This window comes from Arachis ipaensis, chromosome B04 (assembly GCF_000816755.2).
Source record: "Arachis ipaensis cultivar K30076 chromosome B04, Araip1.1, whole genome shotgun sequence".
Lineage (NCBI taxonomy): Eukaryota > Viridiplantae > Streptophyta > Magnoliopsida > Fabales > Fabaceae > Arachis > Arachis ipaensis.
The window spans coordinates 32,240,966-32,247,849 of NC_029788.2; the positions used below are offsets into that span (position 1 = coordinate 32,240,966).

The 6,884-nt window shown below is 34.9% G+C and overlaps 1 long non-coding RNA gene across 1 annotated transcript in view; it reads right to left on the reverse strand.

The window, feature by feature from the left end:
- LOC107637731 overlaps nucleotides 4,570-6,884 on the reverse strand; it is a 7,978-nt gene continuing 5,663 nt past the window's right edge. Inside the window, exons 2-4 of the long non-coding RNA XR_001619485.2 lie at nucleotides 4,950-5,368; nucleotides 4,804-4,857; nucleotides 4,570-4,726 (exon numbers count right to left, since the gene is read on the reverse strand). This is a non-coding gene — a long non-coding RNA (uncharacterized LOC107637731). The remainder of the gene's footprint in view (nucleotides 4,727-4,803; nucleotides 4,858-4,949; nucleotides 5,369-6,884) is intronic.

Here is a 6,884-nt window from a genome sequence, read left to right on the forward strand (position 1 = left end):
ATTGGGAGGGGGGGGACCATGGCCACCTTAGGCCCCCCCTTAAATCCGTCGTTGCTTATAATCCTAATTTTAAATTAGAAGAAAACATGGGAAGACCTATAGCACAATTAGAATATGCTAGTGCTATAGGAAGTTTAATGTATGCAATGCATTGTACTAGACCTGATATAACATTTGTTGTATGCAAATTATCAAAGTTTACAGGAAAGCCTAGCAATCAACATTGGAAAGCTATAACAAGAGTTCTTGATTATCTCAAGAAAACTATAAACTTAGGATTACATTATAGTGATTATCCCGTAGTTTTAGAAGGTTATTTCGACGCAAATTGGATTACAAATCTTAGTGATAACAACTCCACTTCAGGATGGATTTTCACCATATGTGGTGGAGCGATAAGTTGGGCCTCAAAGAAACAAGCATGTATTACACATTCTACTATGGAGGCTGAGTTTGTAGCTTTATCAACCGCAGGTAAAGAAGCAGAATGGTTAAGAAATTTGTTATATGATATAAAGCTGTGGTCACAGTAGACGATAGCCATTTCAATCTTCTGTGATAGCGAATCAACCATGTCTTGAGTATATAATAAGGTTTATAATGGAAAGTCTAGACATATAAGTTTGAGACATGAGTTTGCGAGGCAACTAATAGATGATGGTGTAATTACCATCACTTATGTAAGATCTCAAGGAAATTTAGCAGACCCTTTTGACTAAAGATTTGTTAAGGGATAAAATCAAAGAGACTACTGCTAAAATGGGATTAAAACCTATTATTGTTAAATGATGAGAATCTAACCTTATTCTAGTAGACCACTAGTTTCAAGGTTTAATGGGTAATAACAAGTTATTTAGCAATTGGAGTACTAATAAGGTATAGGATTTAGTGCTATTTACAATAAATTAGGAAGGTGAGTTAAAACTCTTAATGGAATGATAATATTATTTATCAAAAGATTCCACCATATGAATATAGGAGTGGTGCCGCTCTAATCAAGAATTTTAGAGATTTTATTCTCGTAAATATTCATGAAATCAGGATGATCACAAGGCCATATAAGTGCTTAAAATTATAAACTCTTGAACTTAGAGGGTATAAGTAATGTGTGTGATTTTTGGTACTAGCATATAGAGTATAGGTTTAATCGATTAGACACCTATTACTTCGTTAGAACTTTAAAATTTATACTAAAAGAATGTTTAATCTTAGTGACACATTCTTTATGCATATACTTGTATGCTTTAAATTTTGTAAATAGTGGAGGATTAAAAAGTATTTACAAATTTGATTAATTAATATTATTAATATTATTAATATTAATATTAATATTAATAAACGGTTACTAACCGTTTAGTACCATTTGGTTAAAGGAACACAACTCTTTAAGAATTGTGTATGTTCAAAATATTGTATCTATTAGCAATAGAAAAGACACAATCATTTGTGTACATAAATTATAATTGCTATGTGCAATATGTATAAATAAGTCATTGTCTACTATTTTAAATACACAAGTACTAAGTGTACATTTTATTTAATTATTAAGATATTTTCTCTGTTCAAGAGAGTTGAGAATTTCTTACTAATTGCTAATTAAAAAATTTTAGGTTTCATTGTTGTCATATCAATCTTATTGCAACTAAATGAGAGGACAAATATCCCTCTTAAAAAAAAACAATCTACTCATTCCTTAAAATCATTTTCATAGACCCAACATCTCCTCACCATGCACATGGTCTCGTCGTTGCTGGTTCTTGCCTTCAATGCACCGTCTCTAGTCCGCACCTTCACTGGTCCTTGCCATCGTTGGGTCTTCTCCTTGCATCTCTGATACAGAAAAATTTAATTTCACGTATTAGATACCGGCAAGTGCACCGGGTCGTATCAAGTAATAAAACTCACAAGAGTGAGGTTGATCCCACGAGGATTAAAGGATTAAACAATCAATAGTAAGTTGGTTATTCTAGTTAGACGAACATAGTTGGATGATAGGTAGCAGAAAATGTAAATAACTTGAGAGCAAAAGAAAGCGATAAAGAATAGGAAAAGTAAATGGCAAGAATATTAAGTGCAAGAAAATAAAGTGCTGGAAAATTTAAAGAGCAAGAAAAGTAAAATGCAAGAAATAAAAGTGCAAGGAAATAAAATGCAAAAAGTAAATGATGGAAATTAAAGCTGGAAAACATAAGGGATTGGAGATGTTGATTCCTTTTGTCTTAACATAATCAATTGCCGATTCCTTGATCTAATTGTTCATGAGAAGAGGTTGAGTTTCAATTTCTAATGCATAAGCCACACAACCCTTAGGATCTCAATTCAAAGAGGTTATATGTCACGTACCAACTAAGAATGTGATGATCAAAAGAGTTATGAGGGAGAAGCTTCAATCTGAATCCTATGATCCCTTTTTCAAGGCTCACATAGAGATTCAAGTAGATCCAAATCCCCTTCCGGTAGTGAATGGATCTATGAAGCACAAAAGCTTTCCCTTAGCTACAACAAGTGGATTGATTTCTAATCTCACACTACATAAATCCAAAGATCCCAATATTAGAGCGGTTACATGTCACATATCAATCTCTAAATCAAGATCAACTTCATTATGCCAAGGGAGCTCAAACTGAACCATATGATCCCTCTTCCGAGGCTCACAATAGGATTCTAATAGATGCAAGGATCTTTGAAGAACAAAACTCTCGCAAGAATTCTAATAGATATCCAAGTATGAATATAGAATGAAGAAGAAGTAAACATCAATTCAATCAAAATTGAAACAGAGCTCCTTTCCCAAATAAGCGGGTTTAGTTGATCATTGCTCTAAAAAAACCTCAAAAGAAAATTAAATGCATGAAAGTAAAAATGAAAATTAAAGATTCATAACTAAAATAAAAAATAAAGATTCATAACTAAAATGTGTACAAAGTAAAAAAGGAAGTGGAAGAGAAGAAGAGTGTGTGAGGGGAGGGGTCCGAAGACCCACTCCCAGAGGAATGTGCCAATTCACAAAATTCTGAATTGCTCTCCCACCCAATGTGTATCTCCCCTGTGAAGTGTGAAACTAAGACCTATTTATAATCTAGCCTAAATTACAAATTGAAATAAAATTGAAAACAAATTATAATCAAATAAAAATTAGCTAATTCTATATGATTCTTGTGGCCTTCATTGGTTGACAATTGTAGGCTTGCTTGCTTGAACTTTGAAGTGGACTTGAGAGAGAAGTGAATCAAATTGAGGTCCAGGGTGACTTGGCGTTAGCACTGGCGTTAGTTGGCTAACGTTGCCACTAACGCCATAAATCCTTCCTGTAACACCCTACAACACAGTGTTTTACGCTTAAGTCGTAGAACAGAGGTAGTGTGGTATAACAGACCTCTAAACAGTAAAGATATACATATAATACTGAAAGAAATAATATACTAGGAGCCTTGAAACAAAACGGGTAAACAAAATCGCAAAATAAAAAGCGCAACGCTCAAGGAATAGGATTACTTGCATGCTAAGAGACCTAATAGGAACATGATAAAGATAAGCAGAAGGATAAAGGAAAGCCAAGGCGTGACTACTCTGCAGTGCATAAAACCAGAAAAACAACAGCATGTGATATTCAAAATTCAATATAAAATCCAAGTTAAATCCAATGACTTTGAAAATTAATGTAGTTAAAATTTACTCATCCAGGTTTCTTTCTCAATTGGTTCTGAGTCAATACCATTTTTAATGAAAAAGTTACATTACCTGGAAGTTAAGTAAAAATGAGACAAAATCTGTTTTAAAAACCAACAAGCTTAGTACCTTTCAGTTGGAATAACTTTTATTACAAAACTCCAATTAAGCTAAATTTTGATTTGAGAACCCCTAGCTCATCTAAAAACAAGTGTGTCTTGGTTACAACCCAATTTCTATTTAATTCTAAGAGTTACAAGCATTGGAAGTTGATGCATAGCTTGCTGAAATCTGTTTCTTTTTAGTTTTGACCACCAATATTTAAAAATTCACAGCTCCCAATCCTCAACTCTTAAAATTCTGAAATTTTAGAGAACTAAAGCAAGTTAATCAAATTTTATAACAAAATTGGTTTCGCTCCAAAATTCAACTCGTAAAAGTCGCAGCAAGACAAACAATTTGCTGCCTATTTGATCTTTTCTGCTGCTGGACAGATTTAACAACCTAACTTTAAAAATTTGCCATAAATTGTATATTTAACAAAAAGGTCCCAAAATTTCCAGTTTAGTTCCTTATATTCCCAAGTTTAGCCCAAACTTGGTCTCATGCAATTTCGATCATTACATAATTAGTTACAGCATATACAATACCACCACAACACAACTCTACATCCTTATTAACAAACACCAATTCTAATCCACCATAAATAAATATAAGAGCACACCATTAATAACTTTCACACCTCATAATTCTAATATATAAATTTACTAACAAATCTATTCTAACAACATTACAAGGCTAATCATTAAATACAACAAACAATCCAACTTATTCTATGGTTCCTCTAACCTAAGTTTTCACAACACCGTAAATATTAAACGTGCGAAACTTAAACCATACCTTGGCCGATCACTTAATTCACCCAAGGCAGCTTCTCAACATAAAATCACAGCCCCTCCAAGCTCAATCAAACAGCCCCAAAGCAAGCCTTGTCACCAACAAAGCTCCAAGTAATCCAAATTCAAGTTCAATGCATAAACACCCTCTTAAACTACACCTAATACACATATATATGTTCTAATTCAGTTTTTTATTACCAAAAATAAGATTGAGCTAGGATTAGGGTGTTCTTACCATACCCATATGCTCAATAGCTTGAGCCCACAAGTTCCGGAATCTAACTTGAACCTAGAACACAAAAATTGGACAAGATTCACTATAGGTTTTCAAGTTTACCAAAGAAAGAGGGATAGAGATTCTGAACTCAATAGAAGGCTTACCAGAGAAATTGTTTGGATAGAAAGGTAGAGCTCGACACGCTGAGCGCGTGGCCGCGAACGGTGCGGCAATCGGAGCCCGGATGAGGAAGTTATGGTAGTTGGAAGGAATGGTGAGGGTTAGGTTTCTTCTCTTCTCCCCCTTGCTGTGTTTTTCGTTGCTGTGGTGAAATGGAGAAGATGAAGCTGCTGCTTCATTTATGTTAGGGGCCCGGTTGAACCCATGGGTCCGGTTTGGGCCCCGGTTCAACCGGTTCGGTCCTTCTGGTCCGATTTTGGGCCAAATTATCGAAATTGGTATCAAAATTCTCGTTTCGATGAGCTCTATCCTATTTTGATATTAGTTTTGTATTTTTAACTTTCCTAATTAAAATTCAATTTACTAACTAATAATTTACCGATTTTAGTGGGGTTTACACTTCCTTAGCCAACGTTATCCCTGGCGTTAGTGTGGCTAACGCTAGGACTTGCTCTCCAGTTGGTATTTTTGGGCTTAAAGATGCCTATTGTTTGTTCTTCAATTTTATGCCCACTATAGACTATTATACATCGTTGGAAAGCTCTGAATGTCAGCTTTCTAACGTAACTAGAAGCATCTCAATCCGACCTCTGTAGCCCATGTTATACTCCTTCGAAGGGGACAAGATCAGCCTGCTAGGGTCGCTGGCGTTATTGGCAGCATTATTGCTGGCGTTGACAGTATTAATGGCGTTAACAACGCCAGATTCTAAAACTCAAACTTAATGTCCACCCCATACAATTATATATCGTTGAAAAGTCCTGGATGTCTACTTTCCATTGCCTTTGGAAGAGCATCATTTAGAGTTCTACATCTCTAGTTATATGCCATGGAAGGTGAAGAGGTCAGCTGGCCTTATTATAGGTTGATACTATGTTCATCTTTGCATTTTCGGGGCAAGCTTTCTCCTTCAAATTTAGTATCCACCATGTAGTGCCATATATGCTTGGAAAGCTCTAGATTCCTACTTTCCAATGCCATTGAAATCACCTCATTTGGAGCTTTGTAGCTCAAGTTATTTTATGTTTGAAGAAGACACAGTTAAGCTGCCAAGTGCTAGCGTTAGCGATGGCGTTAGTGTGGCTAACGCTGCCACTAATGCCACAAGTCTTCCCTTGGCCTGACGTTATCGCTGGCGTTAGTTGGCTAACGCTGCCACTAACGCCACAAGTCCTTGCTCCAGCGTTGTCACTGGCGTTAGTGTGCTAATGTTGCGTTGCCTTGCCCTTGATGCTGGCGTTAATGTGGGCGTTAGTGTGCTAACGCCACAGCTTCCTTGCTTTCCTCTGCTTCTTCTTTTCTTTGCTTCACCTTTTAAGCTCTTTTCTTCTTTCATACTTGTTTTGTGCTTTTTACTTCTTTTTTCACCAATTTCTACGAATTCAAATCAAATTAAAGAATTGAAAGTAATTTATGATTTAAACACAAAAGTATTCAATAATTAAGTATGATTAGTGAAAATTAAAGGAGAAAAAACATAAAAAAACATAATATAATGTGCAGTCATCAATCTCCGTCTTAGATTCTCGCCGTCACAGAGTCGCAACTCCTTGCCATTGCATTGTAGGATTTGTTTTCCCTTTAGAGTCACGTACTCATATCATCAAGTTTATTGAATCATGGACTTGATTTATCATTTTTGAAATAACTTGCAAATTTATCATATTTATTTATTTATTTTTGCTTAGATTATAGTTTTTGATGTGGCGGGGTCGTTAACTAATAATCCAGAGTCGCAGCCATTGCATTGTAGGATTTGTTTTCCCTTTAGAGTCACGTACTCATATCATCAAGTTTATTGAATCATGGACTTGATTTTTGATTTATCAAATTAATAAATTTGTAAATAATAAAAAAATTTTCGTATTTAACAAATAAATTATCTATTTAATCTGAATTTTTATGGCAATTATGGCAAC